The sequence below is a fragment of the Pan troglodytes genome, chromosome 3, assembly GCF_028858775.2.
Source record: "Pan troglodytes isolate AG18354 chromosome 3, NHGRI_mPanTro3-v2.0_pri, whole genome shotgun sequence".
Classification (NCBI taxonomy): Eukaryota; Metazoa; Chordata; class Mammalia; order Primates; family Hominidae; genus Pan; species Pan troglodytes.
In genome coordinates, this window is record NC_072401.2 from 178,830,944 (window position 1) to 178,845,383 (window position 14,440).

Below are 14,440 nucleotides of genomic sequence, written 5' to 3' on the forward strand. Positions count from 1 at the left end.
AAGTCCCATCACCTCCAGGTAGTGAGCATAGCATCTAATAGTTATTCAACTATTTTTAGCCCTTTTCCCCTTCTTCCCTCCTCCCTCTAGAAGTCCCAAGTGTCTGTTGTTCATATTCCAAACCTCAGTATCACGCAATATACCCATGTAACAAACCTGCACATGTACTCTCGAAACTAAAAGTTGAAATTATTTTAATAAATAAATGTTACTAAAGCCAAGATGAAACAAATATCATAACTGCAGGTGCTGCATATATATTAAAGCAATAATAAAAGAATATTTTGAAAGCTTAATGCTAAAACATAATTTAGATGAAATTGACAAATGCCTTTAAAGACAAAAATTACAAGCTACTCAAGAAAAATAGAAAAGTCTGATTAGTTATATATTTATTGAGGAAATTAAATGTATAATCACCAAAACATTTTATGCAAAGAAAACTTCTGGCCCTGATAAATTATACATCAGTGAATTATACACTATGAAGAAATGATACTAATATAAGGAAGGAATTATACTAATTTTGTTGTTTTTTTTTTTTTTTCCAGACAGGGTCTTGCTATATTGCCTAGGCTGGAATGCAGTGGCATGATCATAGCTCACTGCAGCCTCAAACTTCTGGGCTCAAGTGATACTCTCGTCTCAGCCTCCTGAGTAGCTGGGACTCCATGTGCACACCATTATGCCTGGCTAATGTCTTAAACTTTCTGTAGAAACAGAGTGTCACTATGTTTCTCAGGCTGGTCTCAAGCAATCCTCTTGTCTTGGTCTTTCAAAGTGCTGGCATTACAAATGTGAGCCACAGTGCACATTCACTAGTTTTATATAAATTATTTCAGCAACTTCAAGAAAAGTAAACACTTCCCAACTCATTGTATAAGGCCAACATTACCCCCATTAAAAAAATAAGATGACAGGGTGCAGTGGCTCTTGCCTGTAATTCCAACACTTTGAGAGGCTGAGGTGGGAGGATCACTTGAGCCCATGAGTTTAAGACCAGCCTGGGCAACATAACATGACCTTGGCTCTATAAAAAATACGAAAATTAGCTGGGAGTAATGGTGCACACCTGTGGTCCCAATTATTCGGAAGGCTGAGGTGGGAGGATTGCTTTGAGTCCAGGAAGTTGAGGCTACAGTGAGCCAGGTTTGCACCACTGCACTCCAGCTTGGACAACATAGTGAGACCCTGTCTAAAAAACTAAAATAAAATAAAAATAAATGATAAAACAACAAACAATGATATTACAAAGCAAAAAGCTATAGATCAATACCCTTCATAAACGTAAACATATACATCTTTAATAAAGTATGAAAAATAGGATCCAGCAACATGAAAATCTTAATGTATCATTACTAGTTAGGGTCTACCCCAGATATGTAAGATTGGTTTAGCATTCAAAATAAGTTAATGCAATTTAGTGCATTAACACAACAAAGTAAGAAATCATATGATATTCTCATAGATGCAGAAAAAAAAGCATATGACAAAATTTAACATAACTAATGATTTTTTTTTTTTTGATATGGTGTCTTGCCCTTGTCACCCAGGCTGGAGAGCAGTAGTGCGATCTTGGCTCACTGCAACCTCCGCCTCCTGGGTTCAAGCAATTCTCCTGCCTCAGCCTCCTGAGTAGCTGGGATTATAGGTGCCCGCCACCACACCTGGCTAATTTTTGTAGTTTTAGTAGAGATGGGGGTTTCACCATGTTGGCCAGGCTGGTCTCAAACTCCTGATATCAAGTGATCCGCCCGCCTTGGCCTCCCAAAGTGCTGGGATTACAGGCGTGAGCCACCGCACCCGGCCATGATTTTTAAATATCCCAGAAAATTATAAATAGAAACGTACTCCTTGACCTGATAGAGGACACTTAAGAAAAATTTACAGTAACATACTAAAAAGTGAAAGACTGGATGCTTTCCCTTTAGGATTGGTAGCAAGACAAGAATCTCTAGTTAAATATGATCTCCCCATCTACACCTACTTTCACCACTTCCATTTAACATTGTATTGGAGATCCTAGCCAATGCAACAAGGCAAAAAAAAAAAATTTAAATAAAATAAAGAGCATACAGATTGAAAAAAAAAAAAAAGAACAAAAGCTCACAACCCTGTATGTAGAAATCCTAAGAAGTCTACAAAAAGCCACTACAAACAGTTTTAAAAAATTAGTTCAGCAAATTCATAGGATATAAGGATAATACAAAAATCAAAAATCAATTGCCTTTTAATATACTAGCATTTACTGTAAAACTACAATAATATAGTCAATGTTGTATTATTGTATGAATAGAAATGCAGCTTAAACAAACAGACTGAGACATGCATATGTAGCCAATTGATTTTTGACAAAGTTGTGAGTTACTTCAACAGAGAAGTACCTTTCAGCAACTGATATCCATTTGGAAAAACAATGAACCTCAACTATTATCACATATTTTGTACCAAAATTAACTTGAAGTTAATCATAGACACTAATATAAAGGCAAAAACTTTTAAACGTGTATAAGAAAACACAGAGAAAATTTTCACAATCTAATATTTCTTAAATGAGACCCCAAAAGCCCAAATAAAAGGAAAAAAATGATAAATTAGAATCGGTCAAAATAAAAAATTTCCGTTGCTGAAATAAAATACCAACAAAATGAAACAAGTTTTCTTCCACATGTAGGAAAATAATATTTACTAAAAACATATCTGACAAAGGATTGAACTTCAACATATAAACAACCCTTACAAATCAACAAGGGAAAAACAATCTCACAAATGATTTCAATGGATCCTTACAGAAAATAGGTATATCAATGGCCAATAAGCACATGAACAAATATTTAACATCATTAATCTTTAGGCAAATGCAAAGTGAAACCGTCATGTGATGCCAAAACACACACATTAGAATGACTAAAAGAAAACTTAAGAGATGGTAATAAAATTAAAGTTAAAAAGATTTACGGTATTTGGGTTCTCCAGAGCATAAAAGCATTTACTATAAGGAATTGGCTCACCCAATTAGGGTGGCTGAGAAGTTCCAAGATCTGCTGTTGGCAAGCTGGAGACCTTGGAGAGCCAGTGGTATAGTTCCAGTCTGAGTTTGAAGGAATGACAACCAGGAAAGCCAATTGTATAAGTTTTAGTCCAAAAGGCAGCAGGTTTGAGATCCAAGAAGAGCTGATGTTTTAGATTGAACCCAAAGGCAGAAAAAGACCAGTGTTTCATCTCAGGCAGTCAGGCAGAAGTTCTCTCCTACAGGGAGGTCAGCCTTTTGGGTCTGTTCAGGCCTTCAACTGATTGGATAAGGCCCACCTACATTAAGCAGGGCAATCTTCTTTACTCAGTCTACTGATTCAAATGTTAACCTCATCTAAAACACCCTCACAGATACACTCAGAATAATGTTTAACCAAATATGTTGGCACCCCAGTCAATTCGACATATAAAACTAACCGTCACACTTACCATACCAAGCCTCTTTGTTGAAGGAAATGTACAAACCTGTTGGGAAGAAGTTTGGTAATTTCTTATAAAGTTTTAATGCACTTACTTTATGACCTAGTAATTAAATCCCTAGGTATTTATCAGAGAAATAAAAACCTGTGACCACTCAAATACCTGTGCATAAGTGATCTTTATTAATAGTAATTGTTAATTATTGTTAATAAAGATTATTTATTGTTATTTTATTTTATTTTAAATTCTGGGATACATGTGCAGGTTTGTTACATAGGTGAATGTGTGCCATGGTGTTTCGCTGCACCTATCAACCTATCAACTAGTTATTAAGCCACACATGCATTAGCTATTTAAGTTTATTGTTAATAAAAATTATTTATGTACAATAAATTCAAATCTTTATTGTTTAGAAATTTGTGCAAAGAACACAGCAGCCCATAGAATTACTTGTACATAAATTATTTTTATTCATAATTGCTAAAAACTGGAAACAACCCTAGTATTTATCAATAGACAAATGGCCTAAAAATGTGGTACATTCATAAAATGGAATATTTCTCAGCAATAAAAAGAAAGAAATGAACTACTCATACATGCAACAACACAAATATCAAAAATACACCAAGTGAAATAAAAAGGCCTGTACAAAAGACCACATACTATAGAATCGCATTTATATGAATCTCTAGAAAGACAAATATAATCTATAGTGATAGTAAACAGCAAGAGTTGTCTTTGCTTTGGGCTGGAATGGAAAAAATTTTTTAGAAAAGCTTGTAGGAAATTTTGTCAGAGTGATGGAAATGTTTTATATCTCGATTGTTGTAGTGGTTACCCAGGTGTATAAATTTGTAAAAACTGTATGGACAGAATATTTATGTCCCCCCTACCAATTTATATGTTGAAATCCTAGCCCCCAATGTGTTAGTATTAGGAAGCAGAGCCTTTGGGAGGGAATTAGGTCATGGGCATGGGATTAATGTCTCTAATAAAAGAGACCCCAGAAACTTCTCTTGCTCTTTTTCCACTATGTGAAGATAGAATGAGAGGTCAGCAATCTGCAACTAGAAGAAAGCCCTCACCTGACCATGCTGACACCCTAATTTCAGATGTTCAGCCTCTAGAACTATGAGAAATAAATTTCTGTTGTTTATAAATCACACAATCTATTGATGGTATTGGTACTTTATTATGGCAGCCAGAACTAAGACATTCATCAAATTTTACATTTAAAATAGATATTTTGTTATATGTAAAATTTCTCTCAATAAATTTGATTTAGGGAAACTAGGAATACACAATAATGTCGGAATTTCAGACTGATCAAATATTAAATTGTAAATTAAATTGATAAATGTTAAATTGTTAACAAAACCTGGAAATTTAAGAATAACTACTAGTAACAAATAAAAGTGACTACAATTTATTGAGTACTTATTAGCGGTAAGATACTCTGCTAAACACTTGAATACATTATTTTATTTTATCTTTTAAAATTAACCCAAAGGTTAATACTCTTAATCCCATTTTACAGATGAGGAAACTAATACCTAGTGAGTCTACATTCCTAGACAGCATTCATGTTATCACATTCAACTGAGTGGCAAAGCTAGGTCCTCGTTCCAGCCATGAGTAACTCAAACTACTCCATTATATTTTACTACAATTTTCATTACATTTCTAGAGGAATAAGAATAGGACCATCTAGAAAAAAATCTTAGATGGATTTTATATTTAGAAATAACAGTGTGCAATTGAGAAACTAGATTACATTTCACATACTTTTAGTATTGCTTAAGCATTGCTAAGAGTTTGGAATCCTTTGCTAAACATTTGCTTTATGTCTCAGCTGACACAAGTAGATGAGAAATAAACAACACAAAGCAGCATTGTAGTACAAGCTCTGGACCCCAGACTTCCAAAGGAAAGTGATTTACCAACAGCTCATTAATGTAGCCCACCGTGGAGCAGAATATATATAGTTGAATGGTTTCCATGCCACTGATGCTCATTTGGTTTCAGGGTATCAATCTGAACTACAATGAACCTGAAGTTAAAGTTGGACTGCTTCAGTAGCTCAACTCCAGTTGATTCAGAGTTATTCAGTGGTGCCTCTGTGGGGTCATGAACTGAACTAAACCCAAAGGCCTGAATTCCTTTGTTAACCCTGAAACCACCCCAACTTCCTTATATTCCTTCAGATCAGTGAATTATCCAGAACAAAGTTTGACCTTCAAAGTTGTTTGGAACAAATCTGAGTTCAAAATTAAGCAGAACCTTGCTACTTTTTTTTCTAACTTCTAATAGAATATGTTTGTATAGTCATTTGTTACTCATTCAGAAAACTGGGAAATATTTAACTTTTGTTCTCCCAATTCCATTGCCATATTCCAAATACAAAAAATGTTATAATTCTAAGATTAATTATCTCAATGAGGAAATGTTAGAATCTATTTAAGGATAAAGTCATATTCCATGAAGAACATATATTACCTGTCATAAATTAGCTTTTGACAAAAGGAATTTAGGCCTGTGTTACCAAATACTCATTTATAAACACAGTAAAACATGAGTTTTACAGAATATCTTTAGATTTCTATGGGGAAAAATCATTTCCTCTTCAGAAAAATACTGGCTAGAATTTACATGGAAAACCGCCCTTTTGAAACATTAGTATATTTGGATCCAGCATATGATACGAAGAAAATTATTATTTGAGACCTTTTAACATGGAAGTGCCTGCCCAGTGGCTCAGACCTTACTCCTTTTCTCTTCTCGTGTATACTCACATATCTACTCTCTGTATATACTCACTTTATTCTCTGTGTATACTCACTTTGTCTACTCTATGTGTGTACTCACTTATGTATTCTCTGTGTATACTCATTTATCTATTCTCATGTCCATAGACAGACAGTCATCACTCTCATTTTGTGGCCCTCCTGAATTGTACATTCAACTGTTCTTTCAACCTCTCCACTAGGATTTCCAACTAGACATGATCTCACCAACTCTACCCAAACATATTCATCTGTACTCTTCCCCATCTTACTCAATTGCAACTCTGTTCTTCCAGGCAAGTATGCCAAAACTCTTGGAATCATCTTTAACTCCTTACTTTTTCTCAAACCTCCATCCAAAGCGTCAGCAAAATCTTTTGGCTCTACCTTCAAAATATATCCATAGTTGAACTGTTTGTCACCAAGTCCACTGCTATACCCTGATTCAAGCCACCATCTTCCATCTGCTCTTCCTGCTTCTATTCAAGTCCCACCACAACAATCTAGTCTACACAGAGCAACCATCTTGATCCACTTAAAGATCATCTCACTTTTCAACTCTATCTGCTGAAACCATGCAATGGCTCAACCAGGGTCATTTACCAAAGAAGTCGATGCAATGACCATGGCCTACAAGACCTACCTTGTCTACTTGTCCTCCTATTATCTCTTTGGACATATCTTCTACCTCTCTCCCCGCCTGGCCACATTGCTTCATCCTTTGCTATTTCTCAGAAACTCCAGACAGATTTCTGCTTTCAACTTTTGCACTAGCTATTTATTTTGTGGAAAATTCTTGCTCTAAATATCTAAATAGGTACCATTATCACTTGTCTCAAGTCCTTCCCCAAATGCCACCTATTTTGTGAGGTCTAAGCTGATCATTTATTAAAACTTCAAACCAAATTCCCCTGACACACCTCATTCCCATTACCCTGCTGCATTTTTCTTTACCATGCATCTCCTCTGAAACACCATGCAATTTACTAATTTATTATATTTGTTGTGTTTTATTGGTCTCCCTACACTAGAAAGTAAGTTCCACAAGATGAGGAATTTTTATTTCTTTTTGTCTCTGGTATCTCCAGTGAGCTGAGGGCAGCGCTTTATACAAAATATGCATCTTGTTGAACAATTGAACATATAAACTATAAGACAGGAAATTTCTACCCATTCATTCAGCCAATATATTGAATGCCTACTGTGTGCCAGTCCGTGTACTAGCATTAGGATATAGTAGACAGAAGAGATACATGGTACCTACTCAAGGGGCTCACAGTCTGTTGGGAAGACCATCAGATGCTCCAGTCCCTTATATAAAACAGCATAGTATTTTTATAAAACCTATGCACACCCTCCTGTATACTTTAAATCATCTCGAGATTACTTACAATACCTAATTCAATGTAAATGCTGTGTAAATAGTTTTTTCAAATAGTTTCCTTCTATGGTTGATTGAATCCATAGATGAGGAACCCAACAAATACGAAGTATGTGCAAAGTTTGTAAAGTGACAAAGATTTTAAAATGACCAGAGTTTTTGGAGCATAATGAATGGATGGGAGAACAGAGCCAGACAAGGTTAAAGAAGTTAGCATGGACTAGATCATGCCCAGCTTTGTTGTCTGTGAGAGGGTTTTAAATTTATCCTAGGTGCACACTCTCTCTCTCTCTCACACACACACACATACAAAGATGCTAAAGAGAGTTAAATGCAATAATGATGTGATGCCATTTTGGGATTTGCACTGTCATTCTGCCTATTGTATATGGAATGACGTTAAAAGAGAACAGAAGTAGAGGCAGGAAAACCAGTCAGAGTGCAATGACATTATTTTCACCGAGGGATGACAGGATGACATACAAATATGACCTGGGTGGCGACTGTTGAGAAGGAAACATAAAGTATATTTTTAAATTAGGTGGTCAAGCTGGTGACGGATTAGATATAGAAACAGATATGACTTCCCAGTTTCTATCATAAGCAAATGAATGGATAAGAAATAGGTATTAAGATAATAAATCACTAACTGACTTTATGGGAAGATTGGGATTAAGAAGCAAATGATGAAAAAAAAAAATTAAGTCCATTGTTCAAATTTATTTAGGTTCACTTTTGTAATCATTCTATATTTTATATACTGTGCCCCAAATTGCCCTGGAAGGCTCTACAAGAATGCTCATGTCTCACAATTTTGTACAGAATGAACAAAGGGCTGGATATTTCCACGCATAGCAAATCTGTTACGTGGTGTCCATTATGACTAATTCTGAATATCATATTTTTTGTTTCTTATACCAGTGAATGTGTAGAGTCAGTCTTCCTCAATTCTCATATTAATGACCCCATTTTGGAAAAATTTAAATCTGCTTAATTCCCCTTTATTTCAACAGTGAGTTGTGATTTTCCTGGGCGGGGAGTAGGTGAGACCAGGTGAGGAACCAGGATTCGGCCAATAGCAAAGCTTGGGAAGGTATGCAGATACCCTGAGTCCTGATAGAATAAAACCAAGAGCAGAATGTGGATGGTAAATGAATTGTCAAGATGCAAAGCCTAAGTATATAACAAGAGTATTCTAGAATTCCAAACTTGGCAATAGACACAATAAGAAACATTAATGCAAGTATACAGCTATGAAAAGTCCACACACAACAGAAAAGTCATAGGCAGAAGTGATGTTCAAGAGTTCAGATGTATAGGAGTTCTGAGGTTTCCACCTCAAAGTTTAAGCCAGTTTTGGAAAAATAGATTGAGAAGAACACGGAGCTTGGGAAACCAGTATTGCAAAGAGGTCCATACAATAAAGTAGACTGTCGGATGTGAGGGCGATTTGGCTGTGACATCTGTTACCCCACTGATCGCCAGGGTTGATTCAGCCGATCTGGCTCCGTGTGTGTCCCTCCTGAAGCTCACACTCGGCTGAAGAGGACCAACATCCCCAATAGAGGAGGACCAGTCTTCAGTCAAGGGTATATGAGTAGCCGAGCTTCCCTGCCAGAACCTCCAAACAAGCTCTCAATAGAGTGTCATTGCACAGCAATTTCATCTGGTCTAGTTTTTAGTACTCTTTCTGGATTACTGGCTGAGGATTAAGAAACATGGACCAGATGAAGTCAATTAAGTCCAAAGGCAAGAAAATATAGGAACTGTTGATTACAGTGAAGAATGGTTTCTTTGATGAGCTTTCACCTACATCCCCTTCCCACTCAAATGACTTTCTGTTGCCTATGTTCCACCATTAAGTTTGACAACCCACTGAGGGATTAGACTGATAATTTAATGACAGTCTTTTAGAGTTCTAAGACTGTACCAATTGAATATGTAATATCTTATTTGCTCTTTTTCTTACCTGTATTCATAAAAGTTAATCTCAAAGAACAATCACTTTGTTCTAGGCCTTAAAATAGTCATTAGTGAGAAACTGGTAAACATGTAATAAATCCTTCTATTGAAAAAGAATAGCAAAACTGTAAGTTTCCATTTCAGATTCTAAATATCTATTTTTCTTGACTCTGCATGCTACTAAATCACAATATCTAAGGCACAGTACCATTAAAAAAAGGATCATATCTCAAATAAGCTTGTATATATTAAAACGCTGCATTATCACTGTGCTAAATGAGATAAGATCTTTTTTTTTTCATATCTCTGGTTAGAAGTAGGCAGAATCTTCTGTGAATTCCAGAGAACATTACACAATACCAGATACCATGAGCATGCTCCAAAGCCAAGTGGGAATGATGTCTGGAATTTAGGGTCCTGCCAGTTTTGCACATCTTGAAGCAATATGGTTCATGGCAACGTAGAGGTTAGCTGTCACAATTCTCAAGTGCCAATTCAGTGTGCAAACGAATACTGTTTTCACACATACTCCATTCTGTCCCCAGTGTCTGAATAGAGCCCTTATATATGCTGGGCATATTGTCAATGTGTATTCCTATGTTTCAGACATTGCTTGTAAGGTAGGAATACATGTATTTTAATATAATAGTATTCCTGATTTTATTTAATAATTTATATGCTCATTTGTTACAAGGGTATGAAATAATACTAAGATTAAGCAAAAGAATTCAGGTAAAGGAGAATCAATTAGAAGAGTAAGATAAAGCTAGGAATGAGTGCAGCACAGAATGCAAACCCCTGGAGCCCAGTACTCTGAAAGTTCTGAGGAGGGCCACAAACTTGGCTTTGGATTTTCTGAAAGCTCATGAGCATACAAGAGCATAATCAGTTGCATTACTGGTAGTATTCATAAAATAAAAACAAACAGTAACCAAGATTAGGTCAACTATTCCTGGTACTGAGTCAGGAGGGACAATTTGCCCTTAAGTCCTCACAGACATCACACTGCATAATGCAGTAAACCATGTTCCTGATAATATCCCCACAAGAATCACATTCACAAGACTATGAGCCCATCTCTCTCCACTTGGGCCCATTCCAATCTTTTCTCCATTCTCTACTCAATACTATCATTCTAAGCTAAAACCTAATGATGTTGCCCTGATTCTTAAATTCTGTAAGTGGTTTTCCATTGCTTTTGGAAACCCAAAATCCATAAGGTTATATATAAGGCTCCATATGTTCCAGTCCTGTATGCCTCTCCAAACTGCATTAGAACGGACTCCTCAGTTGGAGTTGTGTTTCTTTTTCATGGACTCTCAGAGAACCAGGTATCTTTGCTCCAGAATAGTCATTTAAGTTCATAATTCTACATTCACTGGTGTGATTACTTAAGTAATGTCTGCTTCTATACCATTAGCTCCAGGAGACTTAATTCCTTGTCTACTTTTGTTTACAGTTATTTTTGCCATCAACAAGCATATTTCTGACTCAATAAAAACGTGAATGAATCAATAGATTAATAAAAAAATGCAAGAAGTGAATTTTTTATTCTTTAAAACCAAGGAATAGTATCAAATAAAAGTGCAGTTTGGTGTGGGGAGTTACAATTAAAGGCAATTCAAACACATCATTCTATGATTTCCTACCTTGAGGATAGATTTTAGTACTGTCAAACCATCCTCTGGAACTATTTTAATCTTGACCAAATTTTAATAAGTTGAGCAACTGGGAGTTTAGAATATATTCTTCACATGTACCTATTAATTATAGAATATTCGATTCTGACAATCACCCATTCTGGATAACATCCAGGACTCTAGATTGACTCATTGAGACACATCTCTATGTAAAGCCACTTTGATGTAAATGTGCCATCTGTAACACGGAGGTGGGGTGTGTAGAGTGAAATTAAGTTTCCCTGAAAAGGAGCCTATGAGGTTATGTGTCTAAAGTTATTTAAGAAGATAACACATACAGGCAATAACAAGCAGTAATTATTCAAACGACAGAAGTCCACTTCCAGCCACATTGTTGCAATTCCTTTTAGAAGTAAGGTTTTATCCATTGAAAATCTCAATTTACATTAACTGAAGTGTGTGTTACAGAAATCTAATGGCAAAGTTAACATTGATACTTTTTCACTAACTGAAAATTTACCCCAAAATTATAGTCCCATATTTGGTTTCAACCACAAAAATGCCTTTTCCTGGAAAGCCCATCAACTTTTCTCAAGTGTTTGTGAATTATTATTATTATAAGAAAAAAATGTTAACATTTGTAACATTTTGCCAGTCTTGGAGGCTTGAGAAAACTCCAAAAACATTTGCAATCATTTTGAGTTAATTTAAAAAGTCAAGATAAGGCTCAAAAAAAGAAGAAAGTACTTCATGCATTGCACACAGTAGGGATTCAATGAAAGAATTCTGAGGTTAATTGAATGACTGTGTGCTGTTTCTTAATGTTATATTGTAGAGAAATTAAAGATATCTTAACATATGAAGTGTAATAGAGTTAGCAAAATGTTAATACCTTACAATGGACTACATAAACTCACATTAGAGAGAGAAATCTATCTAGAAAATGTAACTTCATTACAGATTATCAAGGTTTCTGCATGATTCTATAAAAAAGAGGAAAAATTAGTATTATATTATCACAAGCTTTCTGATGAAAAATGAGGTATAGATAGAGAATAAAAAGAAAAGAAAAAGAGGCAATAGAAAAAATGTTTAAGATGAATTTGACTTTTGCCAAGAGCTAAAAATGGAGACACACAAACTTCCTGTGTTCTTTTTACTGTGTTTACATGCAATAGAGCCACTTTAGAAATGTTTACCACTCCAGTGTGGATGTTGTAAGGGAAAGAAAAGGAAGGGAAGGAAGGGAAGGGAGGAAAGAAAAGAAAGAAAGGAAAGAAAGAAAGAAAAGAGAAAGAAAAAGAAAGAAAGAAAGAAAGAAAGAAAGAAAGAAAGAAAGAAAGAAAGAAAGAAAGTTTCCCTTGCCTGTGTTGTCTTCTTTTTTACTCTGTACCTTTTGTATCTGTCTCTGCCTATATTCCTAAGAATCATGATCTTTCTCCCTCAAACTAATAGACAGTGGATAGGAAAGGAGATCTCAAGGGTGCCCAGATAGTGGATAGGGAAGGAGAGCTCAAGGGTGCCCAGAGTCCTGCTCTGCAACTCAACTCTGCTGCCTGTGTGCCAGAAACTGTGCATTACTCTTCTTGCAAGTTAACAAGCTAGCCTGTTACTGTTTCATAGATGCTAGTGGAAGACATGAGACTCCTGAGCCAGTAACAAAAGATTTTTATTACTCAATGCAAAAGCATTTGTCAGAGCTTCACGCTGGTTTGCACTGGTTTCTTTCTCCCCTCCACCTCTGCCCCATTCTACAGAACAATACCTAGGCTCATACCTTCCCTAATCAATGATCATCCCCAGCTCAAGAAACAGTCAGTGAGCTGCATTCCAAAACGGGAACGCTGAACTTTTCTAGTAAGAGGAGGCAAGCCTGCTCTATAGATGGAGGGAGAAATTCTCTCATTCCTCAAAGCTGCTCATTACAAATACCACCATGAGAGATGGTCCAGGTAGAGAGTAGCCAGGACCTTGCATTCCTTGCAGACTCATTCAGAGACACTCAGGGTCAAGGGAGATCATGCACCCAACACTGTGACTAAGTCCCAGTCCTTCTATCAACATGGCTAAGCCACCCTTCAGGTCCTACCTCAGGCTCTGAATCCACACTGCCTGGGTGTGAATCCCAGTATCACTGCTTATTAACTGTGTGACATCGTGCAAGGTACTTAACCACTTTGTGCTTTGGTTTCTCTGTCAATAAGTGGGATCATAATAAAGCCACATCCTAGGATTAAATGAGTTAATGCATATATTGCATTTAGAACAGTGCCTGACCATAGTAAGCGATCTTTCTGTTTCAGTTCTTATTTTGATTACCATTTTCCAGTTATCTTTTGGATAACTTCATATTTTCTCATTTAAATTCCTCAATCGGGGTTTCATGAGAAAATTAAATTCTAATGGCCAAAGACGTACATTGTAAGCAATGACTTAATTTCTCATGTATACATCTACAATGGTACTAAGCTTCATACCATCCTTGGAAGAACTGAGAACATAGTGACTTGAATTGCTTTCACTGTTCTATATTTCAAATTAGGTATCGCAGTTTAAAAAGGCAATTATTGGCTGGTCGGGCACAGTGGCTCATGCCTGTAATCCCAGCACTTTGGAAGGCTGAGGCAGGCGGATCACCTGAGGTCAGCAGTTTGAGACCAGCCTGGTCAACATTGTGAAACCCCATCTCTACTAAAAATACAAAAATCAGCCAGGCATGGTGGTGGGTACCTGTAATCCCAGCTACTCGGAGGCTGAGAAAGGAGAATCGCTTGAACCTGGGAGGCGGAGGTTGCAGTGAGCCAAGACTGTGCCATTGCACTATAGCCTGGGTGACAAGAGTGAAACTCCATCTCAAAAAAAAAAAAAAAAAAGACAATTATCTTTTGCCACTAATGGAGAGAGCATTTCACTTCAGGTTATGTCATATGTCATTGGCCAGCCGTGGGGCTCATATCTTCCCTAATCAATGACCATCCCCAGCTCAAGAAACAGTCAGTGCTATTTGCCCCAGCAGTCTATCTTGTTCACCAATGTGCTGCCAGGGCCTAGCACCAAGTCTGATACCAGTAGATACAGAGAAGTGATTTATTGAATCAATCAATGAAGGGTATAGCAAGGACCATCACTGCTAGCTTATCCCTCCTCCCCAACTCTATCTTTACTTGGGCTTGACTAATTATAACATGAATGATTTTAAAGGACAGCTCATTTCTCTATTT